At 41.0% G+C, this 22,840-nt stretch overlaps 1 protein-coding gene across 3 annotated transcripts in view; it reads right to left on the bottom strand.

Moving 5' to 3' along the window:
* Nucleotides 1-709, bottom strand: part of PALS2 (protein associated with LIN7 2, MAGUK p55 family member) — a 46,283-nt gene extending 45,574 nt beyond the window's left edge. The window contains exon 1 of one of the 3 annotated variants that reach the window (XM_007433091.4): nt 412-709. The gene's annotated coding sequence lies outside the window, so the exon portion shown is untranslated. Of the gene's footprint in view, nt 1-100; nt 165-411 lie in introns of those variants that run through there. The other 2 variants (XM_088150686.1, XM_025169741.2) reach the window with 2 other exon arrangements.
* Between the last annotated feature and the right edge of the window lie 22,131 nt (nt 710-22,840).

Below are 22,840 nucleotides of genomic sequence, written 5' to 3'. Positions count from 1 at the left end.
AAAGGCCAGCCCTGAGTTGGGAGGAGAAAGGACACAGAAGAGGTGGGGAAGGCGGCAAAATGCCCCATTACGGAGCAGATATAAGCCACGAGTAAGATACCTGCGTGAGCCTTAATCCCCTACCACAAGACGCCCGAAGAGGCCGCCACCAGTTTCGCTCGCGAGGCAGGCTAAAGCGAGAGTCACGGGGTAGGCTCCTCGCCGGGAAACCACAGCCCCCGTCCCACAAGAGCCTCCCCTGGTTCTTCTCCGCCCTCTTCCACACACAGAAGCTCGGCGCTCATACAGGGCGCGCCACTCAGAACAACAGGACCTTCTGTCTCTCTCCTCCTACCCACCCCCGCGAGGAGCAAAGCGGGCGCTCGCCTGCCCCGCAAGCCTCTCTCCAGAGCAACGAAGCTGAGCAGTTACCGGCAAGGCAGTCCTTGGTTGGTTGGCTCGTGGGTTCGCTAGCTGGCCTCGCCTCTCCTTTTGCTCGCACGCACACCCTCAGCCGCCTTCTGCTCAGTGGACGGCGCTCCGCCTCAGCCCCATCTAATGATCTGGAAGGCTCGGAAGAGCTCGCGAAGCTCCCGGCAGCGCGCGCCCGTAGCCCTCTCTGCCTCTCGAGAGGCGCACACGGTGGAAACGGGTACCCGCCGGTCCGGCTCTTTTGCGCGCGCAATAGTAGTCCTACTGTTGCTGCTGCCGAGGCAAAGAGCGCGCGAAAGCTTTTCTCTAGTTGATCGGGCGGGAGCGCGCGAGGGCAAGCCCCTCCCCCTTTAACTCTTTGGCTGTCTTCTAACTGAGCTTGGGGTTGGTCCCCCTTGGCTGGCTTGGGAACGCCAGTTTCGCCATTCATTCCTAGGAAAAGAATAGGGAACTCACGTGCGCGTTTCTTTTTTGTCCCAGAAATTTTCTGTCGCTTGCATTCTTCGGGCTGGAGTGTAACGAGGAGGGAAACCAGGCATAGTCAAGGCCACGTTTGAATGTGTGTGACCATTGGAGAAAACGGCTAGGGTGCAAAATTACGGGTGCAAGCCTATTCGCCCTTATTCTAAAGTAAGCCCGAAGTTCGATTGACGAACGTTTACTTCTGAGTAGACGTGCTTAGGCGTACTGTTAACCTGAATAAGGAAGTAATCACTATTGGAAGACTGGAGTTTTTACTTTGACTAAGTGCAGATATTATTCAGTAAATATATATTCAGGGCGTGGGTGAAAAATAGTTCGAAATAGGCCTGGATGAACTCAGTTTATTAATGGCGTCCCCCCCCCCCCCGTTCCTTTCTGAAGTGAAAACTTCCTTTTCTTGGGGATTGGAGATTTTTTTTTACAGCCCAGCCTCACATATATTAACTCCCTTTGACGGTAAATTCATATAGGTTTACCTGTAGTGGTTTACATATCATTCAGAATTTGCTTGGGATGATTATTTCAGGAGTGTGACTCCAAAAAAAAAAAAAAGTTCTGAATCACAGAATCTATTTACAAACCAAGTTTAAATTGGAAAGGGGGTGATATGCTTTACTTGCACATTTGAGCTTTAATTTTCCAGAACAGGAGAGTTTGTAGGTGAAGGAGAATTTCTGTAGGCTTATCACAGCTGAAAAGGAATTGGGTTTTATAACATGGAAGTAGCAGCAGAGTATAATGTCAATTTTAATATAGCTATATTCATTCCACTCGTTTACAGGTAGTCTTTGACTTACAACCACAGTTGGGACCAGAATGCCCATTGCTAAGCGATGCAGTCGTAAAGTGAGGCATCACGTGACTGCATCGCTTAGTGACAGAAATCCCAGTTGCTGTCATTAACCAAGAATCACAGGTCATTAAGTGAGAACTCAATCCAAGCCATTCTGGACTTGGTCCATCCTAGCCCCAAGCCTCAGTAAGGTAAGGGACTGCCTCCAACTCCCCCCACCCATCTATCTCCCCCTCATCTCTGCCCTTTTGGCTGCCCTTTACCCTGCCTTGTGGGGCGGCAAGCAGCCCCAGAACCATGTGGCTCTGGGGCGGCTTGCCACACCCTGGGAGGCCACAGCTGCCCCAGCCCAGTCCCAGCTGCAGTCGCCCTCACCACCCTGCACTCCAAGACCCCTGCCGGCCTGTGCTGCACAGTCCCAGCTGGCCTTCACCGTCTTCTTGCTCCTGCTGCTGCAAGGCGTGCCTGGCTGGGCTGGTGGGCCAGGCTGGGACTGGCTTTGCATTGGGAAAAAAAAATAAATAAGCAAAAAACAGCCCCAGAGCCATGGTGCAGCACAAAACCTAGCCCCAGCCCAGCAGCCAGGCCAGGCAAGCCTCGTCAGCAGCAGGAGCAAGAAGATGGCAAAGGTCAACTTGGGCAGCAGAGCACAGGGTGGCAGGGGCCAAATGGGCATAGATGGGAGAGAGATAGGCAGGTGAGGGGAGTTGAAGCACCCCTGTGGTTATAAGTGTGGGTGGGCTGCCAAGCCCTGAATTTTGATCACGTGACCTTGGAGGCACTACAATGGCTGTCACTTTGAGCGCAGGTCAGAAGTTCCTTCATTCAGCACTGCCATAACTTCGAACAGTTGCTGAATGAATGGTCATAAGTTGAGGACTACCTGTACCAACTGGCTCTGACATGTTTTGACTAAGTGAAGTCTATTGCTGTTGCTCACAGAAAGTAACTCTTTTTCCCATGCTTGTTCATTTCTGAGTGGAATTTCCTCTAAAAGAGAAGATAAACTTATTTAGCTATTGGCCTGCAAAAAAGATTGTACTGATCTTTTTTGTAGATTTTTAAAAGGTATTTCTAGGTTGCTTTTTAAGAAAAAAAAAAAGTCCCTAAGCAGCAGCTTATAATGAAACACATAATAAAATACTCGTGATGGTGATCCATTCTGGCCCAATACCCTTACAATATATTCTAGTAAACCAAATTCAAAACCACTCCAATAAGACATATACCTGAGAAAAAGCCAAAGAAAATATATAGGCCTTCATGATTTTCTTAAGACTTGTAATGATTACACACAGAGATGGCAATCTATTTCAGAGTCACGAAGCGCTTTCTTATTAATCTTAAAAGTAAGAGCAAGCTGATAAGGATGAAGGTGGTCCTTCAAGTAACTTGGTCCCCAGATCTTAAACAGGAAAACGGTCACTTTAATTTGAGCTTGGAAATTAATTTGTAAGAAGCAGAACTCATCCAGGATGGCTGGTTTCCCTATCCACAATAACTCCATATGGTATGGATTACGTCTTTGCTTAGAATCATAGAATGTAAAGGCTGGAAGGGACTTTGGGGACCAACACAAAGCACTTATCTCCCTTATTCAAACCAAAACCACTGCTAAATACTGATTCAAGAGTTTCTTAGCATCCCTGGAACAAGTAGATGGAAATGAAAGGTACATAGGAATATCATCCATATACTGATTACGCTTCAGCTTCAAAGCCTAGAAGACTTCTCTCAGCAATTTCCCATAATATACTTTACCTTGATAGCATTGACATAAGCCTCAGGGTAAATAGTTTAACATAATGAACAAAATCTACAAACCTTTGTGGCGTGACATATGCTTTTCTACAGTACCCCAGTTTAAAGAGTCAGCTGCACTTTTTAAAATCTATACTTAATCAGTATATTGCACATGATTTCAGTGGTGCTTATTCACAGTGCGTGCACAGGATAAGGCTCTTGAGAAGCAGAATGATAGGGTAGAAACAGTACCCTATTTAAAACAACTTATTAGCATTTGTGTCCTAGTATTGTTAATTACAGTAATGACTGGTGATTCTGTTATAGAAACAGTCATTTATTTGACATCCTAGGTTATACAACAATATATAATCTGCATGGCTGTAGTACAAGAGCTGAGCCTCATTTTCTTAGACATTGTCCAGGATTCTGGTTTGATTTATTTATTGGTTTGATTTATATCTCACCCTTTTTTCCAGGAGTCCGAGGTAGCTTATGTTGGAATCTCCCTTAATTTCATGCCATACTAACAGCCTTGTGAGGTAATCACCCAATGAATTTCTGTGATTGAGAGTAGACTTGAACCTGGGTCTCCCCAGGCCTAATCCACTAACTTAAGTACTACACTACCCTGGCTTTTCTATGATATATGAACAAAATACTTAACAAAAAAACAAGGTTCCCACCAAGATCTGGATGGCCTCTACTCTTCTGATTAGAAGAGCTGTGAAGACCTGGCTCTTCACCCAGGCCTTCAGTGAGGAAGAACGAGACCCCTCACTTCATTGCACTTGCCATCTTTGTTTCTTTTTCTTTTTATGTTTTATTGTAATTCCTTTGTTTTTTGTGAGCCGCCCAGAGTTGTTGAGAGTTGGGTGGCATACAAGTTTAATTTATTATTTATTATTATTGGTCGCACAGTCAACCAGATGTTTAGACTGGATTTGGCATTTTTATCCACCTATCGAGTCCTTCCCAAGACCTGGGATAGGCAGATGTTTGATGGTGTTAAAGATGATATTGCAGGATGTAAGCTGTTCCAAATAAAGCTGCTTTTTGCAATTGACTGATGGTGATTTTGTCAGTGCCAATGGTGTTCAAGTGGTGCTCCAGATGTTTTGGGTTTGCACCTAAGACACCTATTACTATTGGTACTATCTTTGCTTTCTTTTGCCATAGTCATTCTACTAATTTCATTTTTTTCTGTTTCCTGCAAAAAGTCCAGAAGGGGCTTCCAACTGGCATTAAAGTTAATGTTTTTTTCTCTAAGCAAAGCTGTCAATTTTGCCATCTCAGCTAACTCCATCAATTTCACCATCCATTCTTCCATTGTAGGTAATGTCGAATCTTTCCATCTTTGAGCATATAAAAGTCTAGCTGCAATTATCATATATGGAAACAAAGGTCCATGAGCTTTTTCCAGTTGTTTATCCATCAGCGCCAAAAGGAAAGTCTCTGGTTTGGGCTGTATATTAATCTTCAAAATCTTGTGGATTAATACATGTACTTGAGTCCCAATTTTTTTAGCTTTATTATATGTCCACCAAAGATGGTAAAAAGTCTTGTTCACATTTCCAACATATATTCAAAACCCCTTTATCCATTTTGATAATCTTTCCAGTGACAAATACCATCTATACATCATTTTATAGAAATTCTTCTTCAGATTATAACACAGTGTAAATTTTAACCCCTTCATCCACATATTTCCCATTGTTCTATTTGTATATTATATCCAAAAATGTTAGCCCATTCTATCCTACAGTCTTTAACTTGTTCATCTTCTGTTTCAAATCTCAACAAAAGCTTATAAGCAAAGTTGGTTATTACTTTTAAAGCCCTTGGACCAGGTTATCTGAGGAGCTGCCTCGCCCCTCTTATATCAGCCCACCCCACTTGGTCCAGCAGAAGGGGCATGTTGTGGACCCCACCAGTCAAGGAATTTCTGGGGGTTCTAGGAAGAGAGCCTTTTCTGCCATGGCCCCTGCTCTATGGAATCACCAGCTGAGATGTAATGCACCCCCACTCTCATGGCCTTCAGGAAGAGTGTGAAATCTTGACTATGCCAGATGATCTGGGGGCCTGATGGGGGCTCACATTGTTGGAATTGGCTCGTGGGGTAATTGATTCTGCCCCCCCCCGTCATCTTGAATGTTATAGTCTTTTTATGTATATAGTCTTTTTATATAGTATGGGTTTTTTTAAGCTAATTTAAGGATATTTATATTTTTTACTGTTTTTGATGTTTGATTTTAATTGTGAGCCCCCCAGAGACACCCTCAGGGGGAGATGGGTGGCATATAAATTTAATAAATAAATAAAATAAAAAGTGTATACATTTTAGCAATAAGATGTTTGTTGTTAGTACACAATTCAGTTTCAAAAACATCTCAACTTTAAATCTTTCTCCAAGTTGTACATATGAAAACCATGGATGTTCTGATATCAAATTCTCTCTTGATTTTATTTTAAATTCTCCTTGGTGAATATCGGGGATATCACCATAAGTTAACCATTTCTGCTTAATTACCATTTCTTTTCTGTAAAATGCTTCTTGTGGTGATAACCATAAGGGTATTTTCGAACACAGTCTAGGTTTATATCTATTTCAAAAGTGCAGAAATCCTGTTCACTAATTTTCTGTTTCTCTTTGCTGCCATCTGCTTACGGTGAGACTTGGGGGTAATAAAGTATCCTAGACTGCAGCTACAATACATATCTCTCATGACTAGTTGTTCATTGAAGAATGGTAAAGGAATACTTGAAAAAAAGTATAGCCACCTATGTGTTCTTCTATTCTTCAAGTCTCAGTCAAGCTTCCTCATGTTGCACAATTTTGCAATTTTTCTGTATTTGGTGATTGACAAATACTTTCCTAGGAAGTTGTAAATTCCTGAATAAGAAGGCTCGATTCTGTGTTTATTTTGTGTTTATTAATCCATATCAGGTGAGGCATGTGATGTAGATGAATAGAGACTCAATGCACTTAAGACAGAGGCTCTCTTAGACATTAGACAGACCAGTTCGGGATTCAGAGTACGGCTTGCTGTACTTGTTAGGACTAGAATTGGGTATATAGAGAGGAAACACTCTTGTACGTATGATTTGTCAGGAAGACTACAGGGTGGCTACTGTTGCCAAGAGTGTTTTGCCCAGCGCTAGATGGTATGGTAACTAAGTGGTGCCAAGCTGGTCTAGCACCTGCCATAATGCAACTAATGCAGAAGCCTACTATTGCTGCCACCAACCTCTCCCCATTATTTTTGTTTCCATTTTTTAATAGCTAGCTATACACTATGTGCAGAAATTCTGGGTCAGGCAATCATACTTACAATTATATTTTCTGAATGTCTTTGGTCCATTCATTAGAAATAATGGCCTTTTTTTCCCCTTGATAAGAAATCAGCCATCAATAGACACAGAGATAAATTCCACTTACATACCATTTAAAAGATACAACCAAAAGCCTAGGAAGAATACACAGCCTACAACACATGCCCTCCAGCTCCCAACACCCAGATAAGCAGGAAACAGCACCAGATAAACATTCAGGGAGAAATCAATATCCTAATCAAGGAACCATCAAGGAGGAAACCACATCCTTACCAAGACTGGGAGGGCAAGCTACTATATATAAACAGCCAGCAAACCCCACTCTCCCTCCCACTGATGATGTTACCTGGTCTGCAAGTAAGCAGCCAAGCTCAGAGAGCATCAAGAACCGAACAAAAAGGCAAAATAACTTAAGAAAATTAGCATAGAATTACAGGGGAAAAAAGTGCCTCTAGTACCACCATTGGAATGTATACACACATATTTTACCCATTCTTTCACCCCAAGATTTCATTTCAGTAGCATAATTTAAAATGATTTTTTGTTATTATCAATTTTAAACAACTGGGAAATCAGAAACTTCTGGGATCTACTGAACATTATTTAGAGATCTACTCTACATGTTAATAATTAACTTCTTTGCTGATTAAGGTCTTCCAGGTCCACTTTAGCATCTTTAAATACTGTGAGGCCGAAATATCTCATACCTTTGATCTTAGTCCAGGGACAATGAGATCATCACCAAGATCAGTGTCTTCTATCCTTTTACATGAGGGATTATGATCCACAACCCATATATGAATCTTAATCCTCATTTTGCAAAGCAAAAAACCCCAAAGCACCCTCCAGATTATGTTGTCCAAATTTGGTTGGTAAAACTACTTACTTTTGAAGAGTTGATCATACTGATTTTCATTTTCACTTCTCCCCTCCCAAATGCATAATAAGCACATAAGCCACCACAAAACTTAATGTACCTACTTTGTATTTTAAACCACCCACTAACTTCTCAACAGAAAAAAGGGAGACAACAAATATTTCACCCCTACCATAGACATTGCATCACCAGAAGCAAGATAAAGAAAGTAATCCCTGTCCAGGAAAAGTTGCCTGACCTAATTTACATTCCCCACTTTATTAGGAAGCAACTCCTACCTTAGCCCTCTACCATTCCAGTCTTTAGTAGTGGGACAGTCATGATGATGATTTATTATCACCATTGTTTTCCTATAAAATAAGCTATCACCTGATTTGTACCCTGTATTTATTTTGAGAATTGCAGGTATTGGATGATGTATAGATATGACAAGCAAACATGAGATCTGGCAAGATGGCTCATACCAGGCCCTATCAGTTAAGAGTGCCATCTTGCAGGACCTCAGAAGTGGGCCTTCTCTATTGTCCACTCATGCCTTCTGGAGCAACATTCTTGCAGAAGTCCATATGGCTCCAGCTCTGTTGTGTTTTAATCAAATCTTGAAGATCAACTTCATCAGCAGGCCCTGGAGCAGGGGGGATTGGGATCCATTCCCTGTTAGATGTTTTAAATGGCTTTATAGTTAGTCATGTTGTTTTCCCCTACATGGGTGTTTGCTACATTTATTATTATGGTTATTTATTTTGTTAGTTGTCTTCATCTTATTTATACTCTAGAGTTGCAACTATGATTGAGGTGGCTTGTTTGATTAAATTAAAGATAACCCCACAAAGCTTAATGTATCTAATTTGCATTTAAACCACTTAGTAACTTCTAAAAAAAAACCCACCCTAAAATATAACTTTAAATATTAAGAAAAATTACTAAAGATATGACCATTCTATGTTTTTCATTAAAATTTCCTAATGGTAAGATAATTTTGACAGTGGGCCCCATTTGCCCGAAGAGGTAGTGAAGTCCCTGATAGTGGATGTCTTCAAGCAGAGACAGGAGAGCTTTGATTTATAAGCCTGTACTAAACTGGGGGTTGGATTTGATCATATAAAAGATCTCTTCCACTCTCTAATTTGATAATGCAGTTTGTAAATGCAGTTTGTACAAGGATACTATAGATCCCACAGCCATTCAGATATTTTCACCAACAAAATTCAACAAAACAGAGATGTGTGAATATAGTGCCCCGGACCAGGAACCCTATACTTATCTTCAGAAGAAGTTGCAATTAGGATCCATATTTTAATGGCATACACAAGCAAAGTAGGTCACATCTGACAAAACCCAGCTGAAAGTTCTTCTGCACATTGTCTCCTTAGAAATAAGGCAGATTCAGTGACATCAAGCAATTATAATTTCTAAACCAATGTGATATTTTAGCTTAAAGAGTTTCGGCGGCTATGCCATTTATAGTTCATACATACTGTTAGGCACTTTTAAACAGCTGAAGCTCACACAGGTTATGGAATGCTCAGCTTCTCCTCATCAGCTGTTATTCATATGATCTTTTACTTGTCTCTCTTAAAAAAGAGTTCTTATGTTTTCCCAGGTGTGGATGGCTTCTTTATTTAGTTTTAATTCATTTTAACAACTACAGAATCACTTTTAAACCTTTGGGTTAAAAAAAAAATGAAAGGTAATTTGTGAGAAAGTTGGATTTAAAAAAGATGTTAGTTTGCATTGGGGGAGAGAGGAAGCTTTAAAGATTTTTCACTAGGCAGTGGTATAATGGGATTTTTGAAGTACAGGACCTCTTTTAATCTTGGAGCCTTTCCTTTCCCCAAGGACAGCCCAAAAATGATAATTCAGTACACATTCAAGGACCCCAAGAGTAGTAAATATATATCATAAAATCCAGGCTATTAGAATCAGCTAAGCTGCATAAGTGAGTGATTTAACATATTGTACTAAGTAATGGTTTATTTAAACCATATTATGGCTTAGTGTGCTGTGTGACTTCAGCCACAGAACAGATTTCCAACCCTAGTTTGAAAGCCTTGCAAACACCCCAACTACCTGCTAGAGCTAGATGAATTTATTAGTTACCTTAGCATCTCAGCTGGTAATGTTGGAACTCATATAGCCTGAGCTGGTAAAATAAGTTCCTACTGCTGCACTCTGCCTCCATTATACTGTTGAGAGCCAAACCTGACTCCTATTACTTCCCTGAGTTTGCCATGTCTAGCACAACTTGCATATAAACACTGAAAATAAAGGCTATGTTAACTTTTAAAAAAGTTTAAAAGTTTCTTTTTTTAAAAAAAAGTCAGGTACCTAACTACTCTTGAGATCAAGAGTACAAGAGAAATGGAAGCACTCTTCCTCTGTCAAATCTGTTTTTCTAATTTCTTTGCAGTTTGGGGCTTGGAATTATGTATTTGTCCAAGCAAATAGCATATTTCTTGTGCCCTCTGCAAGGCAGTTTGGGATTCAAAGAAGAAATATGTTTTTCTACAGTAATGGTGACTTTTCTAAGTCACAGTTCTAACTAAGAGGGAGGTTTGAAATGATCAACAATGAACATTAGATAATTTCAAGAGCTAATTTCACTCAAAAACTAATGCAATACTGTACCTGTATATTACAATGAGCTCACATAGTTGCTCACCAGTGGTTAGTTTAATTATAGATGTGGCTAATACTCTACCTACGTTAGAAGGATAAGGTATTAGGACACTAAACCAAAACACAACCATGAATGGTTGAATTGAACATAAGGAGAAAACGAAGCTGCCTAATTCCAAACCAGACCATCAGTCCAACTTGCTCAATATTGTCTACTCCGAATAGGGGTGGGTCTATAAGGTTTTAGACAGGGGATATTCATATCCCTACCTGCAAAATTAAGCCTTGGAATTTCTGCCTGCAAAGCTGAGCTAAGGCCTTTCTCCATTCTGTCATGTTTTAGTTGAGCTAAAGCTCTCAGTTGAGCTTAAGCTATCAAGCGTGCAGCTATCAAGAACTTTAATTTATTAGTTAAAGTTCTTGATAGCTGTGGTAAAACTACAGTATATGATAATTCTCCTGAGAATTTAAACAAAATTGGCTTATTTTGACAAACTCCTGTATTGTGATTTGGGAAAAGCTTCACCTCTATGATATCTCAAGGATCTCTTTGCTATTCTTTTCACCTTTTAAACATTTCCGTGAGCACAATTTTCAATGCAACAGGCCTGAGGCAACACCTCATAATAGCTCACAAAGAGCAATTGATAGCCCTGATTATATTTCATGGGCTCCAGGAAGGCAGTTCTGATTTAGGTGGCTTTGTCTAGGCATGTGCTGAGAGTTATTTGAACTAGGAGATGACACAAACGCTAGGTGAAATGAGGATTTTGAGATTTCTTTGTGGGGAGGAGTTTGGGCTTTACTTGTGTCATAGGGATAGAGGTGGAGTGTATCAGGTTTCCAGGGAGGGGTAACACCTCTGGTGGAGGGGCCTTCCATCCCCTTTCTAGGGCTGCTTGTTCACCTTTGGTTCCCACCTGGTGCTCAGCTCTCACCTGTGGCTCCAAGTAACTGTAACACGCACAGTGGCCAAACCCTGATAAACTGTCTTGGCAGATGTGCCAAACCAGGTGAGGGTAGCCAATGGGTCTTCAACTCTTGGTGGGGTAGGGGATTTGTCTGTCACAGCATGTGAAGTCTGGCCCTGGCAGATTGAGCAGAGGAGACCCATCAACAGTCCAGTGGTCAAGAAGGTAGGCCCAGCAGGCATTGTGGAGTACTAAGAGCATGACAAGACACTTAGACATCCTGGTCATCCACTGCAGCAGGAGAGGTCTCCAGCCGTAACGGTTGTTCATGCCAATGGATGAGGGTCTCTTCTGCCAAGAGAGTGGGACTGCCCCTGTGCAATGGCTGTTCCACTTAAAACTCCATCACACACATGTTCCTGTTGTGCAATTCATCTTCATCTACAACTCACCTGCAAATTATCTCAGTCCAAACCTAATTTGTTGAACCCTGCAGCGATGGGGGAGTGGCAAAACAACAGGAGGAGATGACCACTGGCAGTTATTACAAGCCTACATGTGGGCAGCCCTTGGACCAGTGGTTGTTCATCTCAGTATCCAGGGAGCAAAGTTGTCCGACAGCATCTACGGCAACTGGGCAGCTCTTCTAGGATAGCACTGCCCACTCTCACATGAGGGAGGGGTTAGAAAAGGTACTCTAAACATTGCCTCCCCCACAACATCTGACTAATTAACCATGGCTGGCAGATCATCTCCTTAATGGTCGAGCATCAAGAAAGATGAATCAAAGAAAATTCATTTTTGGAGCTTGAAACATCTGTATCTTGCTGGATAAAGACAAGGTGTCAAGGCCTGAAAGATGAACAGGACTCATAGCAGCCAAACTTTACTGCTATCACATTGACATTGCTGCACTCAGTGAGACCAGGTTGGCAGACAAGGGTTCATTATAGGAAGCAGCAAGTGGATATATAGGTAGTCCTTGACTTACAATCACAATTGGGACCAGAATTTTGGTCACTAAGCAATGTGGTTATAAAGCAAGATGTCATCTGACCACATCACTTAGCAATGGCAATCCTGATTGCCATTGTTAAGCAAATTTTACTGGTCGTTAGCCAAGTACCCACCCCAACCTAAGCCATTCTGGGCTTGGTCCCTCCCAGCCCCAAGCCCCAGTAAGATAAGGGACTGTATCCAACTCCTCCCACCTGCCTATCTCCCCCCATTTCTGCCTTTTTGGCTGCCCTGCACCCTGCCTTGAGGGGTGGTAAGCAGCCCCAGAACCGTGTGGCTCTGGGGTTGCTGGCCACGTCCCAGGAAGCTGCAGCCACCACAGCCCAGTCGCCCTCACCACCCTGCACTCTGAGATCCCTGCCATCCTGCGCTCTGCCTCTCCAGCTGACCTTCGCTGCCATCTACTTGCTCCTGCTGCTGATGAGGCGTGCCCTGCCTGGCTGCTGGGCCATATGGGGCTGGCTTTGCACAGCAAGAAGTCGGGGGGGGGGAGCACAAAGCAGGTTAAAGGGGCCGCAGCACGCCAAAACGCCTCTTTGCCCTGTGCTCCTGGGCCATATAGAGCTGCCTTTTTTTTTTTTCCTTTTTCACAATGCAAAGCCAACCCCAGGCCACCCAAGCCTCCTTCCTAGGGCTGAGAAAGTGATTGGCCCAAAGTCACCCAGTTGGCTTCATGCCTAAGGCTGGATGAGAACTCACAGTCTCCCAGTTTCTAGCCTGGTGCCTTAATCACTAGACCAAACTGGCTCAAAGTTTTGATCTTAATATAAGATTAATAACAGAAAATTCTATTTTGTGTATACTGGACACCTGAGAAACTATTTCATATGGGTTGGGGGTACAATTACCTTGGTGCTGGAGATGCAGTTTAGAAATTGGAGTATTAATGCCAATTGAATTTGACCTACTATTTGCTTGAATTTGACCTACTGTTGCTATATTTTGGGCTAAAATCCACAGAATGGTTAACATGATTTCAGATCAGTTATTGTTGGCTAAATGTACATGGTTATATCTCCCTCATTGGGGATGGTCAAAATAATTATTACATGTATGTATGTATGTATGTATGTGTGTGTGTATATATATATATATACAGACAAATCTATACTTCTGTATGTACGGATGTGTTTTTAATAATGAAATGGCAAAAAAGAGGATTTCCAAACAATTTGGCCAAACTTTTTGGAGTTATTTTGTAAATGTCATAAATTTCCCAGCCTTTTTTTTCCTTCCCTCCCTCCCTCCCTCCCTCATTCCTATATGTCAGTATTATATTACTTTGTTAGTTCTGTTTATGTATATGTTTTTTTTTTTAATTCTAAACAGTTTGACACAATAAAAGAAAATATATATTTCAGAAAGGAAACCATGAAACCAGTTTTTGGCCAAAAAATGGCCAGAGCTGCTTCTGTGCACTCAGGAGCCACAAGCAGTTGTGGAATTTCAAGTTATGCTCCTTTGACCTAAAAGGATGTCTAAAAATGAATGTATGCATTGTAACACATACCTGAGATTAAATTAAATACATTGATAAATCTTTTCTTTAGACTTAAAGTAAATGAAATCTCTTAATGCAGGGATAGATTTTTCCTGGGGCAAAATGCAGTCTAAATTTATGAGGTTCTCAGACTAATTTCAAAAGCTGTTGGCAAGCAATCAGTTCAGACTCTGGCAAAACTGATCTGTTATTCCTCCCTTGGAAAACTGCTGCATGCAGAAAAAGAGGAAAAAAGGGAGGGAATGGGTTCGAGAGTAAAGAAACTGTCCGCCATAGATTCTGCAAAGGGACGAGAGATGCAATTAACATTGCACATGTCATGAAGTCATTGCCAAATGATACCAATGATTTGCATCCCACAAATGGATGATGGAAATTACTTAATTCATGTTGTTTGTATAATGACATCATAACATATGTGATGTCATTGTGGCTTCTACCAGATACCTCGCTGGCTTCCCCACATTTGGCTCTTTGGACAATTTTCTCTGTTACTAGTATGCAGTATGATCTCCATGTTGTTCATGATAAAGAAGGCATCACCCATCTGTAATTTGACAATTCCTCTTCACCTGCTTCTAAAATATTTTATAGTTTCATCTGTCCATTATGTCCTACTTCTGGGAATTGTATTTATTATATTATTGCATTTCATTATGTGTTTTCTGTCAATTGGCTATTTTACAGGTGAAGACAGGGCAGAAATTTATAAATAAAATTTGCTAAAGAGTGGAATAATTTATGCTCAGAGCTGTTAAAACACCCAAAGATGTGGAAGGCCTACAGTGCAAGTACTAACACTTCCGTTACAGCTATTTCTTGCAACACTGTAGACTTCCACACAAGTATGAAAGCTGAATCTAATATTAATTAATCCTGAAATACTTACAGGTGAAAATCATCATCCACACACTGAACTGGTCTTCCCTAATCTTGATATCTTCCAGCTGCGTGGTCTTCAACTCCCAGAATTCTTAGCAATGATCCTGCTGGTTGGGAACTAAAACTCTACACATCTGGAGAGATCTCAAGTTGGGAAAGGCTGCCCAAATCTTAACTGATGCACTCTGCTAGTCTATATTTATTTCATAGAAATCCTGTACAAAGTTTTGTCTGCATATGTGTTCTACTTAAAGTTCCATATAGTAGCATAGCACAGCACAATATACTGTTCTATCAGTGTTAATAGAGTATACTATAGGCCTCCAGTAGGCTGTCACTGTCAGGCTACCACATTTTTTAGCACTGCCCGTTTGTATTCCCATTTCAAAAAAGAAAGGAGTTATATTCAGTTTAGCGATATGTTTGAAGCTTTCAGCTGTTCTTTACAGACAAGCTGTTACAACTATTGGCAGTTCTTTTATTTTCCTCTTGCCTTTATTTTTTAACATACAATAATTAGATGTTGAAGGTCAAATTATTGTTATTTAAAAAAAAAAGAAGGTTGAGGAAGGACTTCTTTTGGGCATTGCGTAATATGTTACGATCATTGCTCCTTTACTAGCCAGATACTCCAAAATCCCCTTATCTGAACGTGTCTGCACTTGTGGTTCAGAGGAGACTGAAACCATTGTCCAGTACTTCCAGCCTTCATTTTCTACAGGGACACAAGGAATTCTCTTATTTCACCTCTTCTGGACAGTATCCAGGATAAAGAGATTCTTATTGCATAAAGTTTCTACATTCTCATTCTCACACTAGCATAAGCAATATTGTGGGTAAATTTTGTGCTGTTGCATTTAAAATGTGCATCAAAGACTGCATCCCCAATTATTATATTTTATATACTTTTATGTGTTTTTATATTTTTATATGTGTTTATATATTTTTATGTGTTTAATCCTGACCATTGATCATAATAAAGACAAATACATGTACATGAGTTGCATGCAAATGTACACAGTCATGTCTTCTGGATTTCTTTCAGGTGAGCATGCAAAATCCAGCTACAAAAGAAATGCAGGTAGTCCTCAGCTTACAACCACAATTGGGACCAGGATTTCCATTGCTAAGTGATATGGTCATAAAGCGAGATGTCATGTGACCACATTGCTTAGTGACTCCAATCCTGGCAGTCCCAATTGCTGTCATTAACTGAGAATCACAGGTTGATAAGCAGGTACCCATCCCAATCCAAGCCATTCTGGGCTTGGTCCCTCCCAGCCCTGAACCTCAGTAAGGTAAGGGACAGCCTCCAACTCCCCCACCTGCCTATCTCCCCCACATCTCTGCCCTGCTGGACACCCTGCACCCTGTCTTGTGGGGTGGCAAGCAGGCCCAGAATTGCACGACTCTGGGGCTGTTTGCCACACCCTGGGAAGCCGCAGTTGCTCCAGCCCAGTCCCAGCCGCAGTCGCCCTCAGCACCCTTCACTCCAAGACCCCTGCCGCCCTGTGCTGCACCATCCCAGCTAACCTTCACCATCTTCTTGCTCCTGCTGCTGCTGAGGCATGCCCAGCCTGGCTGCTGGACTGGACTGGGCTGGGCTTCGGCTGTGAAAAAAAAGAAAGCCAAAAGCACCCCCAAAGCCACAGCATGCCAAAATGCCCCTTTGCGTCATGTCCTGGATGGGGCTGGGCTGGGCTGGGCTGGGCTTTTGCTTCATGCTGCGGCAAAAAAAAAAGGCATGCCCAGCCTGGCCCAGACGCATGGTGCAAAGGGGCGTTTTGGTGCGCTGCTGCTCAGGGGCTGCCTTTGGCCTTTTTTTTTTCATAGCACAAAGCAAAAGCCCAGCCCTGCCCTGCCCAGGAGTGCGGCGCCAAGGGGTCTTTTGGTGCGCTGTGCTTCAGGAGCTTTTTGCAAAGGGGCTTTTTGGCATGCCATGCTCCAGGAGCTTCTTGCCTCCAGGGGGGCAAAAAGACTTAGATGTGGGGGAGATAAGTGGGGGAGGTTGAAGTGCCCCTGCAGTTGTAAGTGCGGGTGGGCTGCCAGGTGCCCAAATTTTGATCACGTGACCACGGGGCACTGCAACAGCTCGTAAGTCATTTTTTTCAGCACGTTTGTAACTTTGAACAGTCACTGAACAAATGGTCGTAAATCAAGGACTACCTGTGTTGTACTGATACAGGTTAGTATTTTAAAAAGCAGGATTAGAGGTTAAGTAAGAAAAAAAAAGCAAAAAGCTAAACAGGATGCTAACAAGATAGTGGCTTCTCTTTCAGTGCAACTGTTTGCGCCTTACCTGTTGCAATGACATTTTCAGGTTACAATGATAAAGTACATTGTTGGTATGTACAAATGAAGGAAACCCTCCTCTCTTTTTTTTTTTTTCCTGTCTATCAAGGCAGAGCAGGCTTTAGATTACCAAGATCTTTTTTTTTTTTTTTAACTAAAACCTGATGATTCACCAATAGGAGCCTAATGCATTAAACATTCACTATTGTTAAGAATTCCTGAACCCAGGAACTGCTTTTGAGCAGCAGATTTACTATTCTTCCACACACAAATCCACTACTTGCCCTATACTACCTTCTTTTCAGCAGTATAATTTAGAGGACTGGAGATAAGTGGGGCATTTCATAAATGGCATTGGGGCTGAAGATGCTTGCCAATCTCTTGCACATCATACAGATATTTATTAGCAAATCCAGATTTACCTCCTGCCATTCGTGCTCAAAATGAAGTTCTATGAGTCAATATATTCACAACTGGTTCTCTTCCAAAGTTGTAAGCAAATCTTTCAGGTTCAAGGTTATGTCTCTCTTATTTATTTTATTTCTAACACCCCACCGAACATCCAAGAGAGCTCTACAAATTCTTGCCTAAAAATTCTTGCTCTTGCCTAAAATGAATTGATTATTCCTTCAACATTACTGGTAGATCAGGCTCATTATCAGCCATTAAGTGATTCAAGTTCATTCCAAAACAAAAGCTTGCATGTCCTTTTTTCCCAATGTTTGCAAAAACGTTTTTAAAAAATCATGGAAGGGTTCCTTTTAAATTGATAATAAATTATCATAATTCAACCTAGCAGGAAATCAAACAAAAATATATATTATATTTTATAATACTGTGGTTAATATGTACCTAGCGTAAAATTACTGTTTTAAATATGACATTCTGCATAACCGCATTAATAAAAATAAAGGGGAACCACTCCCCAACTTTTCTATAATTTTGCATTTTAATCTGAAAATGTGGACAATGGTTTAGGAGTACATTCTATTACTAATTATGTCTCACCCCCAAATCAGAGCCAAAACTCATGAATTCATTAGACTTCAGTCTTGGAGACCATTTTCAATGCCAGGCTTATCTGAGACACTGAGCACTTCCAATGAAATTTGGCATACCACAGAAAACTGCCTAGTATTGCAATCCACTTTCATTTTTATTGCTACTTAAAATAACCTATTGCTTCTGTTCTACTTAGGATATATCACTGGCTATGTCTAATAAGCTTGCTCAAAAAACTATACCTAGAGACATTGATTGGGTGCATAGATGATACTAAGATGACTTGCTTAAGTGTAGTTTGTTGAATATACCACATTTGACTGGGTTCATAGAATACACTAAGCCATACCTCATGTTTTACAAACCACAGTGATTGGGGTCATGGAACAGGTTAAGCCCAAACTGAATAAAGTACATTATATTTATGTCGGCCTCACAGGGTAAACCAGATAGGAATCACAACCAGATGAGCTAAATCTACTTTACTGTAAAGCTACATTGACAGAATCTTGCAAGTCTGAAAGTACATCTCTCTCCCCTGTCTCCTTTACAGCCCAAGAAACTAGGGAGGGTCCCTTCTGCGCCTCTTGCCCTGCCCACTTTCCAGTTGCAGGCTATGCTGTTTCTCATCTGACTGTTCCTTTGGCAGCTTCTCTTGGCCCAGTCTCCCAAGGTCTTTCCCACATACCATCACAATTTAGCACAGTTTGTGAAATCAGAATTTATCTTGGAATTCAACAGTGAAACAAAAGAAAATAAAACATTAGTTAAATAAACTTGAAGTTCATTTCAAAAATGCCATTTTTAAGATCTACAGAAGTCACACACAGACATTTTAAAGAGTTAAAGCATTGGAATAAGACAAGGGAGACCCAGGTTCAAGCCCAGCCTCTGAAATGGAAACTTCCTCCCTCCCTCCCTCCCTCCCTCCCTCTCTCTCCCTCTCTCTCTCTCTCTCTCTCTCAGCCCCAGAGTGGTTGTTATAAGGATGAACTGGAAAAGGGAGTGATAGGTAGACCATCTTGAGCTCCAGGTGGAAAAGCATAATATAGATATAACAATTGAATTCTTTATTAGGCAAAATCAGGCAATTTTGAATTCCATTGCTTCCTACCAGACTCTAGCTGCAGATCATCCTATGTGTAAATTATTTACTGCAATCTGAAAACCCGTGTGTCAGAGAAAAAAGATTTCACTTAGAGCAATTCCATATGGCAGCCTAAACTGCTTGTTTCCCCATCTGCCCCAACTATTCCTAAGCCAATAAAAAAAAAATCCAGTCCAAATTGCAGCATTTGGCAATAGGGCTGGGTTGATTCTCAGTCCAGACTACAGACATCCCAGGCTCTAATAGGTCTTCCTTCTGCTTCTCACCCTTCCCAAACCTCACTGGCTGGTTCCTGTACAGGCAGGTCTGTCAAATGCCTGCCTTCTTTTTCCTTGCTTTCCACATGATTGCACACATCAATGCCTTCATACCCTCATTCCATGTTATTTCTTTTGTCACTAATGCAGAGCCTTTCTTCCCTGCCCCCAGGGCGTTATTTAAAACAAAGGGAGCATGTTCCTCCTTCAGTTCTTCATTTCACTTTAGGTCCATAAAACCTTCATGGCAAAAACCCTGATGGTTCAGCTTCATAGAAGCAAAGTGGCATTCATTGTAACCTTGGAGATTTGTTCTAACATTTTGTTTCATAGGCTTTAAAAAAAGAAAGAAAGGGAACCACTGCAGTACAGTTGGCACAAGGTGGAAAGAAAAAAAGGTATGTTTCACCCAGCTTGGACAGAAACTGTAAAGGTGCCCACTAGGAGGTGGAAGGGTAGAATGGAGGGGTGCTGTCAGAAGAGGCGGGAAATGTGGTGGCCAGGAGACTTTAGTGGACTTCATGGCCTTTATAGGCCATAACTGGATCAACCTAAAGTGGGGTGGTGGGGAGGAAGTGTGGACCAGCTGAGAACATAGAAGCCCAGCATGAAACGCCTATGTAACATTTTTGTAGGCAGTAGGAGTGGGGGAAGTCTAGACTGGAATGAAGCACAATAAATTAACTGCTCAGAAGGATTAAGGTAGATCTGGATGGAAAACAGTACATTTGTGGCAGGCTGGGGGGGATGCATTTGGGGTGGGCTGGAGGTGAGTTGAAGACACCTACACTCAAGAAATGATGGATGACCCATATCGGCAATGGGGGAAGCAGAAAATGCAGATTTGACCTAAGACTTCTCCCTGCATCCTAGTTTTTTAGATACTGGGAATTTTATTTATGTCAAAGGTCAGTGAAATTGGCTATTTTCTGAAATAATACTGTTGAAACTAATATGTGCAAGATCAGACTATGTACATTTCCCCTTCCTATTTGTTCTAAGATATGCAACAATATTCTCAAATGTTTTCTTTTCTGAAGTGGTGGAGAAAGAGCCAAGCACTAGATCTTCATGATAGTCAAATCCAAACTCTGTGTATTATCACAAAAGATATGCAAACTTATTTATCATAATTGAATTTTCTTTCACAATTCTAAGGGGAGGAGGTCTTAAAATATGTGGTGGATTTTATCTGCCCTATATCAGTTTAGGAATTCTGGTTTAGGAGACATTCTGACCCTCAATAAATTAAGTTAACATCTGTGTAAACAGATATAATTTAAAGTAGAACAGATTCAGAGTTGTCATTGCATTTTTATTTGTAAACAATAACACAAACATCTAAGGGTACCATTCCATTCCTGCCCTCAGTGACACAGGATTAAATAGCAGGCAGAGAGACTGTAGGTCTGTTACTAAAGACAGCATGAAACCAGTGGGTCATAAATGGTCCATTTGAATTCAGAAAAACAAATCATGGGTTAAGTATTGCAACTGAAGCCTTGAGCTATATTTTTCCAAAACACTATGAATGTTCCACACTTAATTTTTATTGGAAAAGAACCAAATAGGAGAAAATGTCCAAGTTTTCAGTGTTCCTGGCTATGATCCCTCAGGGCCCAAAGATTCTGTAGAACTCCTTTTCTGACAGTAGATAGAGCACCCATGGTGTACTCATGATGCCACCTTTTTGGAGAAGAGTGGTGCTTTTTGTTAGCATGGTGACCCATTAATGATGTTTGCTTATCATTATGAGCAAAAGGAAATTGTTGCAGGGCACCACAGGGTAGGATAGAAGCAACTCTGGATGTAATAAAAAAAAAGATTTTAAAAGGTTTCCAAAATTATTTCCATGCAGTCAATCCCTAAATGTAGCCTTGCAATCTGAAAGACACAACATAAGAGGAAAACAGGACAAGGAAGGAAGGAAGAGAAAAGAAATCTCTTTACACACTAAATAATGACCATAAATAGATTGATGAAAGGGACCTTCCCCTCATCCCTTTTCCATACATTCCAGCCTGATAAATTACAGTCTTTCTCTTTTTTTTTTTAAATAGTTCTCTTTAATGAACAACCCTCCTTCAAAAAATCTGAAATGGCTTCTCTTAATACGGTACTTGTCTACTCAGATTTATGTTTCACTGTGTTTGCTAGGACTCCTTTCAGTTAAGCCAGTGTATATTATACAGGATTTCAGTTTCTTCTTTTTGTATCTGTGTTAAGTTTCTATTTGATGGGAGCAGGAAAAAAATATGAGTACTTTCCTGGCTACTGGCTACTCATCTCATTTTAGATTTAAAACATTTATAACTTTTATTCCTGTTTTGCTGCAATTTTCTCTCTTGCCCTTTGGTTTATAAAGGACATTTTATACATCTAAAATAAAATAAAAAGAGGGGTTGGAAGCCTGCCAATAGTCAGCTAATACAGTTGTCAATTGTTATTCTTCATTATTACTAATATTTATTCCTGGTCTGTTAGTTGAGGCCTTTCTTTTGCCTTTTTTAAACTATACCCTCCTCCCAGCTGTTTGTCTGCCTTTTCCAGTACACATTTAAGCTCATTTTAAGTGAACATTACGTGGTGATTCTTGTTTTTCCTGGGCACTGCCTTTGCTTTATAGGCACTTACCTTGGGGAAGGGGCCCAATACACTTATTAATTTGCCTGAGCTTACTCTGTTATCTTTCTAAATTGCTAGGTGTGCCTTTTCTTCCACATAAGCACTAATGTCAACAGAGTCTCTCCTCACATGATTTCTGCTTTAACAATCGCATTCATGCCTTTTCACCTGCTTCATCTGATAAACTTTATTGTCTAAAATGGCCTTTCTAATTTGGATGCCTTCCCTGTCTACCTTTCTTCTTAACTACCATGCCTGAGTTTCTTCCCTTTCTTTTTTCCTCTTGTTTTTCCTTTTTTTTTAAAAAAAATCATTTTAATAGCATTGTCTTTCTCTGTGTATGCTATTTGTTTGTGTCCTTTCTCCATACAATCAGAATTTGGGTAATTGTAATACTGGCTGTTTGTACTCCCACAAGGACTAAACTGGTTGTTAATAGTCAGTGGAGGTTCTTAAAATGTATAAACTGGTAAAACCACCTGACAATTTCTCAGTGATCTAGTCTGTTCTGTCTAGATTAGCTTAAATCTGACTGTTGCTCTTTAAAGATACTGTTTATTTTCCCATTCCAATCGTAACACTGGCAACAGCCCAATTTCTTCCTCAGCATGTGTTGATAAATGCAAAGATGTTCCCAACCTATATTATTTTTTTCTTTGTTTCCTCTCTTTCCAAGGGCAAACAGGGTTAGTATTATTAGCAATGGACAGTGTCACTTTCAGGGGTTTCTAGAGAGAATCATAGGGTTGGAAGGGACTTTGGGGGTCTTCTAGTCCAACCCTCTGCCCAAGGCAGGAGTCCTCATACCATCTCAGACAAATGGTTGAATGGTTGGTTGACAAATTCCCTGTAGAAGGGATCAAAAAAGTCAAGATGGCAGCCACAACCATGCAATCAAAACCCGCCCCTTTTTTTTACATGATTCATGATGCATGTAAAAAAGAGCAGGGCTTTGATCTCATGGTGGTGGCCACCATCTTGGCTTT

This window comes from Python bivittatus, unplaced genomic scaffold, assembly GCF_059951505.1.
Source record: "Python bivittatus isolate LINGU-HERP-01145 unplaced genomic scaffold, Pbiv_v1 ctg000610_np1212, whole genome shotgun sequence".
Classification (NCBI taxonomy): domain Eukaryota; kingdom Metazoa; phylum Chordata; class Lepidosauria; order Squamata; family Pythonidae; genus Python; species Python bivittatus.
Note: the sequence above shows the minus strand (reverse complement) of the source record. Positions and strands in the feature narration are given on the sequence as shown.